The sequence below is a fragment of the Solanum pennellii genome, chromosome 5, assembly GCF_001406875.1.
Source record: "Solanum pennellii chromosome 5, SPENNV200".
Classification (NCBI taxonomy): domain Eukaryota; kingdom Viridiplantae; phylum Streptophyta; class Magnoliopsida; order Solanales; family Solanaceae; genus Solanum; species Solanum pennellii.
In genome coordinates, this window is record NC_028641.1 from 58,106,505 (window position 1) to 58,117,864 (window position 11,360).

The 11,360-nt window shown below is 33.6% G+C and overlaps 1 pseudogene; it reads right to left on the reverse strand.

Moving 5' to 3' along the window:
* Positions 1–1,851: 1,851 nt before the first annotated feature.
* Positions 1,852–11,360, reverse strand: part of LOC107019611 — a 35,601-nt pseudogene continuing 26,092 nt past the window's right edge.

An 11,360-nucleotide genomic window follows, 5' to 3' on the forward strand; every position in this document is an offset into this window, starting at 1 on the left:
ATTAATTATGGTTAAGTCCTGATGTTACATTGGAGTATACCTTATACTAGGATGATAGGGTGGTATGATGTTGAATTGAAATGTCTTGACTATGTTTTGAGGTTTATTAAGGTGTGTGTGATATAAGGATGGTGAAAACTATCATGTGCCTTGATATGCTATGAAATGCTAATGTGTTAACCTCATTTATATGAATTTTGATGAAAGGACTTATACTCATACAATTATTATTGAGCTATTGATAATGTTGATTATACAATTTATAAACCCTATGACCTAAACTAAGCGATGATTGATAACTAAGGCTAAAGACATTTCAAAAAGGGACTCTAGCTTAGCACCGAGTGAACTAGATTGAGGAGTGTTCCTTCCCACCTAGGGAAGGTAGGATCACTACATTACTCTTGAGATTAGAGACTATAATGCATGGCGCATAAAGAGGGTCCCAATTATATCTCCTATTTCTTGAACTATGTTTCCCCCATAGGAATACTAGCTAGTGGATCCACGTAGTTGCTATATTTCATGTTATGGTACTACCTTTGCAAATAGTCCTCCTTCTTTCGGTGTAGGGTTATATGACACCAGATTCCACACTATATCATGTAGTCTATGTCGGTTAGGTCAAAATGTTCCCAAAAGGGTAAATGAATTAAAGGACTTGAACTCTAACTTGGATAACCTAAGAGGTCTAGCTTAATCTAGGTAGGGGTATGAGACTCTACCTAAACATTGCACTAGTTAGCCTTGAGGTGAGTCTTATGAGTAGGTTCTTACATATGTTTATTATATGGTTGTGTATATGATATGTATATGATGACTTTGGCACATTGTTGATACTATATGTTGATTAGTTCACTTATGAGTATGCCTTGGGTTATAATGTTAATATATGATGAAATGTAAACCTAAATGTTATGTTATGTAAAGTTGGACATTGGTCATGGTTTCTTGTTGAGGATATTTGATTGAGTGAGGTTATGGGGCTTTGCTTGGTCATTCCACTTGTTGACTTGATAAGGATTAATGAGTAGTTATCTTGCTTATTATGATATGATTGACTCTTATTCATTCTTGTGATATTATTCCTTGATGATAGGGTTGTAGTAAATCATGGTTTCAAGTATGTTTGGATAAGTATTACTTGTTGAGATAGTAAGCATGTTTGGTTGGTTGATATGACTTGTTTGACTCTGCACTAGGTTCCTAAAGGGGTAAAATGACATGTTTTGACTAATAGTCCCCTTTTAGCATGTTTTGCTTGTATATGTGCATAAGGTCTCATATTTAGTACATGTGGAGTACTAACCCCATTTTTTCTTCCCTTTTCCCAAACATTTTAGGTTCCGATCGTTGAAGAGTTTGAAACGACATTGTTGAAGGCTTGGATTCTTTATTTCATCCAAGTGGGGTAGGTCCTCAACTTCCGAGGGTAATGCCACCATCTAGCTTAGAGACTTGTTATGAGCTTAAAGACTCTTTCATTTCTTTTACTTTTCAATCGAGTATTATACTTTCATATGACCTATATGTTGTCTTGTTGGATTAATGTAAGGGCTATGCCCATATTGTGATAATCTTTTAGATGGTATTAGATGAGACAATCGTTGAGACTACTTTTATATTTTATATATATGTATGTCCAATAAAAGTAAAATGCTATGTAACCTTCCTATATGAAGGATCTATATATACTCGATATGATTATATATTATGTGTATGTAGAGGTGTATGTAAACCTCCAAGTAGTTATAATAAAAGTTTTAAATTTTTCCGCATTTTTCAACTATGAATGTAATGACATGAAACTAAGAGGCTAGTCTTAGTCCTTGAAAAGGACTACGACGCCGGTTATGTCTGGGGGGTAAACCCGAATGTGACAACTGGTACACTAATGTAATCAGCTTGATCCTTGGAGATCTTGGTGAGCTTGACTCTGAGCTGTCCGAGATGAAGGTGTAATATTAAATACTTGAATACATAATATCATGATATTGAACACGATAATCTTACATAGAGATCGTTAGGAGCACATACCTGATGAGGAAGACATCATCACAGAGAAAAGCGGAAGTGTTAGTCATAACTTGGGTTCTACCTCCTTGCCCTAACTTTATGTTATCACAACCGTTAGCGATGTGGAATTATTGTAGAGAATATGTGATTTACCCTAATGGGTGGAGGGAGGACCAATATATAGAGTTTATGATTTAATCTGGTACGTCCATCAAGTAACCAACGTACGGACGAGATCTATTCCTTGTTAAATACTAATTATGGTATTACTTGGATTACAAGTAAACTTGGTCCATAAGTAAGAAATAATTAATAATAATTCTTACATTCTCCCACTTGGCCCAATAACCATATATCATTGATATTTAATAAACATTAGTTGCACATGCAATAGATCTTCTATAATGTCCATCATGCATACCACAATATAACTAACTACTGATGTGAGTTATGGGGGTTGTATATAAATTTTAAGATACATACTTCCTTCCATATAGTACTACATTAGCAACTTATCATACTAGGTTCATAAGCTATGAAAATATATAACATTACGGTCCACAATAATGCTTGTGATCTATCATGGAATATTTCTATCCCTACTATCATGGAATATTTTTATCCCCATATCTTCCATTTCATTTCAAAGGTCATACATAGTTATGCCTAAATCATTAGCAACAAGTAAAATGTCATCATCATACAAGACTAAAAATGTAAACTTACTCCCGCTGATCTTTTGGTATATACAAGGATCAATAGTGATTTCCTTAAATCCAAAAAATGTTATGGTATCATTAAACTTTATATACCATTGTCGTGAGACTTGTTTTAATCCATATGTTGACTTCTTTAGTTTACACAATATTTGATCTTTTCCTTTAATTTCGAAACCCTTTGGTTAGTCCATATAAACATCCTCATTCGAGGTCTACATTAAGAAAGACAGTTTTGACATTCATTTGGTATAACTCTAAATCATAATGAGCTACCAAAGCCAAAACAATTTTTAATGAGTCTTTCTTTAGACCGGTGAAAAGGTCTCTTTATAATCAATGCCTCTTTTTTTTTAGTGTATTCATTGATAACAAGTCTGACTTTATATCGTTCAATATTACCAATTGAATCACGTTTGGTCTTACAGACCCATCTATACTCGATTGTTTTAGAATTTTCTGGTAATTGAAGAGATCCCAGACTTTGTTGTATTATTATGGATTTTAACTCTTCATTCATGACATCAATCCATTTATCAGACTCATTGTTTTCTCGTGCTTGCGAAAATGAATTCAAATCTTTATTAATTCCAATGTAAAAATCTGTCTCTTGCAATAAATCACATAATGATCAATTTTCTTTATGGCATTGTTTGTGGTTTATTTGCGCCAGATACTTGTAAGTTAGTTCCTTCTTGAAGTGTTTCACCCAAATGTTGTTTAACATTGTTAAAGTTTTCTTCAATAAGAGGAACAACATTTGTGATTAGTGCAGAAGTAGGTACATTCATGGGCAATGAAATATTTACCCTTATCTCATTAATTTCCACACTTTGTCGTTAAAGACTCCCACCAACTTCATCACTCCGAAGGAATTTTTCAAAGGGACTTAGACATTGTTCTGATTCGTTATAATTTCATAATATTCACTACCTCTATCTGACCTAATGATTTTCACTTTGTTATCTAATTGTCTTTCAACCTCTTTAACGTACACTTTGAGAGCGTCCGCTCTTTGAGATTTTTTTCTTTCAATTAATATATAAATCCTTAACGTGAATAATCCATAAAGGTGATAAAATATCTTTCTATACCAAAAGATGGAACATCAAAGGGTCCGCAAATATCAACATGTATTATTTCAAGAAGCTGAATGTTCATTGTGGCACCTTTCTTGATATGCTTGGTTTGCTTTCCTTTAATGCAACCAAACATATATCAAGATCATTAAAATTCAGATTCGGAAAAATCTCATTCTTTACTAATTTTTTAAATCTTTCATTGAATACGTGACCCAAATCTTTATGTCATAAATAAGCAGAACTTTCATTTAGTGAACTACATCTAATTATTATCGAGTTTCAATCTATATAAACCATCAATAAGAACACTAGAATCATAAAAATAGTATTCTTATATAAATTGAAACAACCATATCCAAACTTAAATCAAATCTAAAACATCATGTTTTGAAAGAGAAATCAAAATTCTAGAAACTAAAGGAACATAAAGAGTCTATAATAGATCAAGGTAATGTCCAGTCTCCAAGATCAAACGATAAGTCCCTATGCCTTCAATTTTAGCCTTAATGTGATTTCTCATAAACAAGATTTTTTTTGTATTTTAGTTTGGATCGTAATGAATCCCTACAACATAGTGGATACATGAGTAGTTGCACCATAATCAAGCCACCAAGTATTAGTAGGAACTTCTACTAAATTTGATTCGAAACATACAAAGGCACTAAATGTACCTTTCTTTTTCAAAACAAGCTTTATATTTCAGGCAATCTTTCTGATAGTGTCCTTCCTTTTTACAGAAATGACATCCATCAGCCTTGAGTTCCTTATAAACATCCTGTGAAATTTTAGCAGGTGCTTTTTATTTTTTTTTATTTTTTTTCTTAAACTTGTTGGCTTTCAGTTCAAGTCATTTACCAGCTCCTTGACCCATGAGGTTAATGGAATGACCTCTTTGTTTCTTAAGTCTTGACTCCTCTTGAGTAAACATACTGGACAATTCACTAATATCCCACTTCTCCTTAATAGTGTTATAGTTAATTTGGAATGGTCCATACTCAAGAGACAATAAGTTCATATAGACTGAACTAAGAAGGTGTCATCCACTTTCATCCCCAAGGTCGAAAGTCTTGTCGCAGTGTTAGTCATCTCAATGATATGATTTTATATAATACGCGACCCTTCAAATTTTATGGTCGTGAGTTCAGCCATTAGTATACCAGTGAGAGACTTTTCAACAGAACAAAAATGTTCTTCCACAAACTTCAGGTATTGACTGACACTTACTATTTGTGGAATATTACTTTAAATGTTGTTAGCAACAATCATTCGCATGAACATAAAGCTTAGTCTGTTAGAGCGCTCCCAGGATTTATGAAAAGACTTGTCATCATCACTGTTGTTATCGCTAATGGCAGTGGGTTTGTCATTTAGTAGAGCAAAGTCACGATCCATCACACCTAAGTGGAACTGGACTTGTTCATGTCATTCAGAGAAGTTCAATTCATTGAACACAGTAACAGACGAAGCATGCGAATGAAGAGGAATAACTGCAAATAGATATGCATGCTCACATATCAAAAAAGTAATGTGAATACAGTAAAATGATAAAAGTACATCCTAATTCTCCTTTGGATAGATACTACGACACACTATCATAATTTAAATGCCATTTTTCAAAAATCTTTAATAAACAATTAAATAATTTTAACCAAACATATACGGCGTCTTTGGATATACAATATATGCTTGATTGAAAATATTAATTGTCTCATAATTTTCACTATTCGTAGAATGATAGATTCACCTTTGGATAAAACTTTTTAAGTTCTAGCAATAGTGGAAGCCAATTTATCTATTTGTTTTTCAATACAGACATTTAATTAACTTTAATAGATAAATGACCATTTTATGAGTGCATATTTTTCTTAACCTTACTAGTATGACCACTTTGGTGACTAACAAGCTATATGAAGACAACTGCATACATAATCTCATAAAAAAAAATTTCATGTGAATAATTTTAAATATTTTAGTTTGGCAACTTTGGTGACTATCAAACAATAGAAATACAATATATGCATCAGCGATCATAAACATGATATGTGAAAACGTCAATTTTCTCTAGTTTGTGGTGACTAACAAACTATATAAATACAAAACACGCATAACATCATAAATTTTTGTGCATGTGAATAATTTTGAACATTTTAGTATGGCCACTTTAGACTAACAAACTATAGAAACATAATACATGCATCAAGAGATCATAAATATGATATGTGTAGACGTTAATTTCTCTAGTTTGGCCATTTTGTTGACTAAAAAACTATATAATTATACAAAACACACATAATTTCATAAAATTTTGTGCATGTGCATAATTTTAAGCATTTTAGTTTGGTCACTTTGGTGACTAACAAACTATAGAAACAAAATATATGCATCAAGTTGAAAAATCAGACCCAGTTTCTCTTGGAATATTGAATGTGCCAAAAAAATAATGAATTGTACTAATCCACATATGTCAAGTGAACATAAATATTATATGTGTAAATATTAATTTTCTAGTTGGCCACTTTTGTGACTAACAAACTATATTGCACTAAGTACACACATATTATTTATTACTTAATATAACGATCAATTTAATTTATTGAACAATCTAAAAGAGAACATAAATATTACATTATGGGAGAAATTGAAATTTTCAGAATTTGTGCAATCTAAAACAGAACATAATTATTTATTTATTTAGGAATGGTGGGCGGTAATTACTCTTTATCACCCTATCAAGGATGATGTGGTTATGTAATTTATGAAGATTATATGTTCAAAAAATTCAGGCTCTGATGTCACATGTAAGATTAAATACTTGAATACATAATATCATGATCTTGAAAACGATAATCTTACATAGAGATTGGTAGGAGTACATACCTGATGAGGAAGACATCATCACAGAGAAAAGAGGAAGCGTTAGTCATAAATTGGTTTCTACCTTCTTGCCCTAACTTTATGTTATCAGAACCGTCAGCGTTGGAATTATTGTAGAGAATATGTGATTAACCCTAGTGGGTGGAGGGAGGACCAACTTATAGAGGTTATGATTTAATCTGGTACGTCCATAAAATAACCAATGTACGGAGGCGATCTATTCCTTGTTAAATACTAATTATGGTATTACTTGGATTTCAAGTAAACTTGAGCATAAGTAAGAAATAATTAATAATAATTAATAATAATTCTTATATAAGGGCAGCAACCTTCTCATCGAGGTGCTTTGGAAAGACGTACCTTCTTCTCATAATTGCCACTTGCCTTCTCCTTCCACAACTCATGTTGAGCAATGACTTGGTTAGTGAAAGAGCATAACATGACACAACTGGGATGTCCAATAGCGCATCCCAAGTTCATGAGACGACCCTCAGCTAAGACAATGATGCCACTCTTAGTGTCGGGAAAAGCCCATCTGTCGGTTTGAGGCTTGATTGTGATTCTCTTCACTCCAGTGTAGGTCTCAAGACCAAGCATGTCGATTTCATTGTCAAGGTGTCCAATATTGCAGACAATAGAATTGTTCTTCATCTTCCTCATCTGATCAACCATGATGATATCCTTGTTACCAGTTGTGGTAACAAAGATATCAATTTCGGAAACAACATCCTCGAGAAGAAGAACCTGGAGACCTTCCATAGTAGCTTGGAGAGCACAGATTGGGTCAATCTCAGACACAATCACACGCGCACCTGCTTGCTTCATTGCAACAGCACAACCCTTGCTAACATCACCATAAGCGGCATAAAGGGCAACCTTTCCAGCAATCATAACATCAGTAGCCCTCATGAGTTCATCGGGCAGTGAGTGGCGACATCCATACAAGTTATCGAACTTAAGTACACACCAACACAAAAAAATCCATCAGTCAATTAACTTGATGTGATTCTTCAAAACTATAACAGAATATTAGAAGAATACAATGATTGGTAAAATGTTCACTTTATGCTATAAAATAAGAGGAATATCAAATTTACCTCAAGAAATTGATAGAACATTCATTTCTCCCACATATCAAATGTGTTAAAAGATACAACTAAACATGAACCTATAGATCAAGTCTCAAATTGAACATAACTATATATCTCACATTAAACCTCAACAACAACAACATGCTAAGTGTAATCCAACAAGTAAGGTTTGACCTCTTAGTTGCTCGGACTTTTCATTTTTAATGCCGCATCAGTGTCGGATTCTCCAGAATACACTAATTTTGGTGAATCCAACACAAACCCGTTGAAACTTTTGAAGATTCGAGCAACATAGGGTCAGTCTGGGGGGTAGACTCAGTGATGGAGTCAGAATTTCCACTAAGAGTCATCAAAATATAAAAATAAAACCGCATACAAGTCAAGGGTATCAATACGTATTACATATACATAAAAATATATACTTTTACCCTAGGTACACAATGTACATTTCCGATAAAAGGGTGTATGTGTCTCCACCAGTGATTAAATGCAAATCTTACACCTACCTCGTAGAAATAGAGAGGTTTCTACCAATTGACCCTCGGCATAGATTACAACAACGAAATAATACAATAATCGGAGAACAAAAGGATTCCGTGCTCTTGGTGACAGAGTCATTAACATTAATCGCAGGGAAAACAAAGTTCCATTAGCCTGCATCTAATACAATCTCTTAACACATGTAGTAGTTTATTCAGATACACCAACAAGTCTCTCATTCATCTTCGTATACTTTAACGGATCGCTTTTCAATCCATTCTTAATAATCGTAAGCACAAGCTGAAATTCAACATTATCAGTAGAATTAAGATCTGGAAATTTACCAGTTTTCACATATTCCTCTTTGGCTTTAACACCTTCATGAATCAAAAATGTAGCATCACCACTATCATCAACAATCAGATCAGGTCCATCACCTGGACCCCAATCAAGTGCTCTTTCCTTACACCACCAGTACTCCTGCAATGTTTCCCCTTTCCACACAAAAACGGCGGCGGAGTCGAACTTACAGTACAATTCGGTCACCTTCTTAAGGAACTAGCCTCTTTCCCGTGTCCCTGAGATCTCCCATGACTTTGGGGTGATGCGACCTAAGTGTCCTGCGACCAGGCAGCGCTTCATTGGTTACGAGTTACAAGTTAAAACCAAGAGCCAACAGTTGAAAAATGTTCATATGGCTAGACACAGGCAGCAGTTTAATACCCACCAATCTCATTCCATGAATCATGACCTGCAATTAGAATCCTATGCAAATTAAAGAGAGTTGATATACATCCCTAGAAGGATCATGCATGTGTGATAATATTCGTAACCTAGCATGTCGCAAACAACCTAAGGCTTCGTGCACACCACCCCCTTCTTGGTAGTGGTGTAGGCACATACTATCAAGGGTGTCCAATTGGAAACCCTTCGTCGGAAAAAATTTAGCATATATACAAGTAAATGATAATACTAAATGGTTAAATAACCTATTTTGGACTCTCTTACTATAACAAGTTGTTATTTATGGACACCATTTGGTAAATTTCTGGCTCCGTCACTGCTTCTTGGACCCCACTTGTGGGATTACACTTTCTATGTTGTTGCATGTCATGGAGTAGTAAATACTAATTATAAATTCACTGTACAGCCAGAGGACTTTCGGAAATTATAGAATCAACTACAAATAATCCAAAAATATAAAATATTAAATTGTGTCCTATATCGTCATATCTAACCATTTCTCTCATCTTTGCATTTCTTGATCAGTCCTTTAAGCACCTATTAATCTTGTTCGTCCTCATATCTCTCTCTATAAATGCCTTTGCTATATTTTTCTTTTGTGTGGATCAATCAACTTATTTTCAGCTGTGTGATATGGATTATCTTTTTAAATATGTTGAACTTATATCATAAGATTTGTTATATTTGCCATCACTGTATGGTTCCTTATTTGTATTGACCCATGTTCTCAATTTTGTTTAAATGTTTATCTGAAAAAATATGACGACTTTGATTTTAGTAGCTAGATTATCAAGTTCCTTCTAAGTTTTGTGTATTTGTCGAATTCGTATAGAAGATGAAATCGAGAAAATTTGAATTGCTTTTTATCTTAGGTCAAGCAGAGATTGTATTGTCTTTAGATGTTCTGTTTATCTGGTCATGAAAGTTGAAAGCACATATCCCTGGTTTTTGTGTTCTATTTTCGATTTCTGTTTCACATTTTTGTTCTTCTTTCTCAGATGCAGTAACCTTTCTTTATCAGAATTCCTATTGTTATGTAGGAAAAGAGTGTATTGAAACCAATTGTTTTCCTCTTTCTTTGTTGATACCTCTTTACATGGAATGATTTAATAATGAAGTGTTCCATGAAACATAAAATATGAAGACAAATAGATAAAGCAAGATGAAGAGCCTCATGTGTACTTTCGGCATCCTTTATTAAACTTTAGACATTTATCCCTCAATGTTTCAGTATCTTCCTCAAAAGCTTGGATCTATCCAGCCAAGTAAACTTAAGGACTCACACTTGTGGTCAGAGAAAAGTAAGAATAGATTAGCATATTTCTTAGCCATGGAATAGGCTTCCAAACTTCTATTGCAGAAGACATATCAAACTACTACTAATACTTCTATCGTATGCACTACTTATTTTCCTTAAAGGTGCTCACATACTATTTTTTCACATAGAATTCAATCCAATCTATCCATGTATAATACATTGCATTTGAACCTTGGACAATCTGTTCTCATGTTGGTAACAAGGAAAACAAGTGTGCTAATAGTGTAACAGATGCTATTTGATAGATAGAAATTGCAAGAAATACTAAATTCATTCTACAATTATTTTCGCGTGCAGGGTGAAGTTAACGATTTGCAGTTATTACAATTAAGGCTTCAGCTACAAGTATGTTCGTTTTCATCCGTTATTGTGATTTCTTTATCTCTCATTCCTCATTTCATCTCTTTCGGTAGTAGCTTTCCAGCCACTCTGTTATGCTCCATTTTGATTGATAGAAGATTTGGGTGTGTCTGAAGAGTTTAAGGATAGAAAATTGTTGTCTTGTTACTGATAATGAGAAGGATAACTCAAAAAATAACAGGAAAATATCTATCATAGACAAAGTAAGAAGCTACTGGTAGCTGGTATAAGTGAAATCATGATCTTACACTTAATGTGGATTAGGCATTTATTGATTTTTGGATGGGCAGATAATTGGTTTATTGTTCATACTAGATAACGATAGTATTATCACAATCTAATACATACCTTTCATGTGTGTCATCCTATTTTAGTGTCATATATATATATATATATATATATAACTCCCGAAACTTCTTCGTAGTGGCTCCCTTACATGCCTCATTTCAGAGGGAACCTCAAAGTGGCTCTATTTCATTATATTCCATCCATATCCCAATTCCATTCATTTAATATCCCTTTGGTGTCATTGACATAACAGATGTCGTTTCTAGTCTATCTCTTTCTATTTCTTTTCTATATATGGAAAGTTCAAAAATCATCATATAATAATCCAGAAATTGCAATAGAAAAGAAATAAGGGAGGTTTGTGATGATTTTTCAATCTTTTCTACTAGGT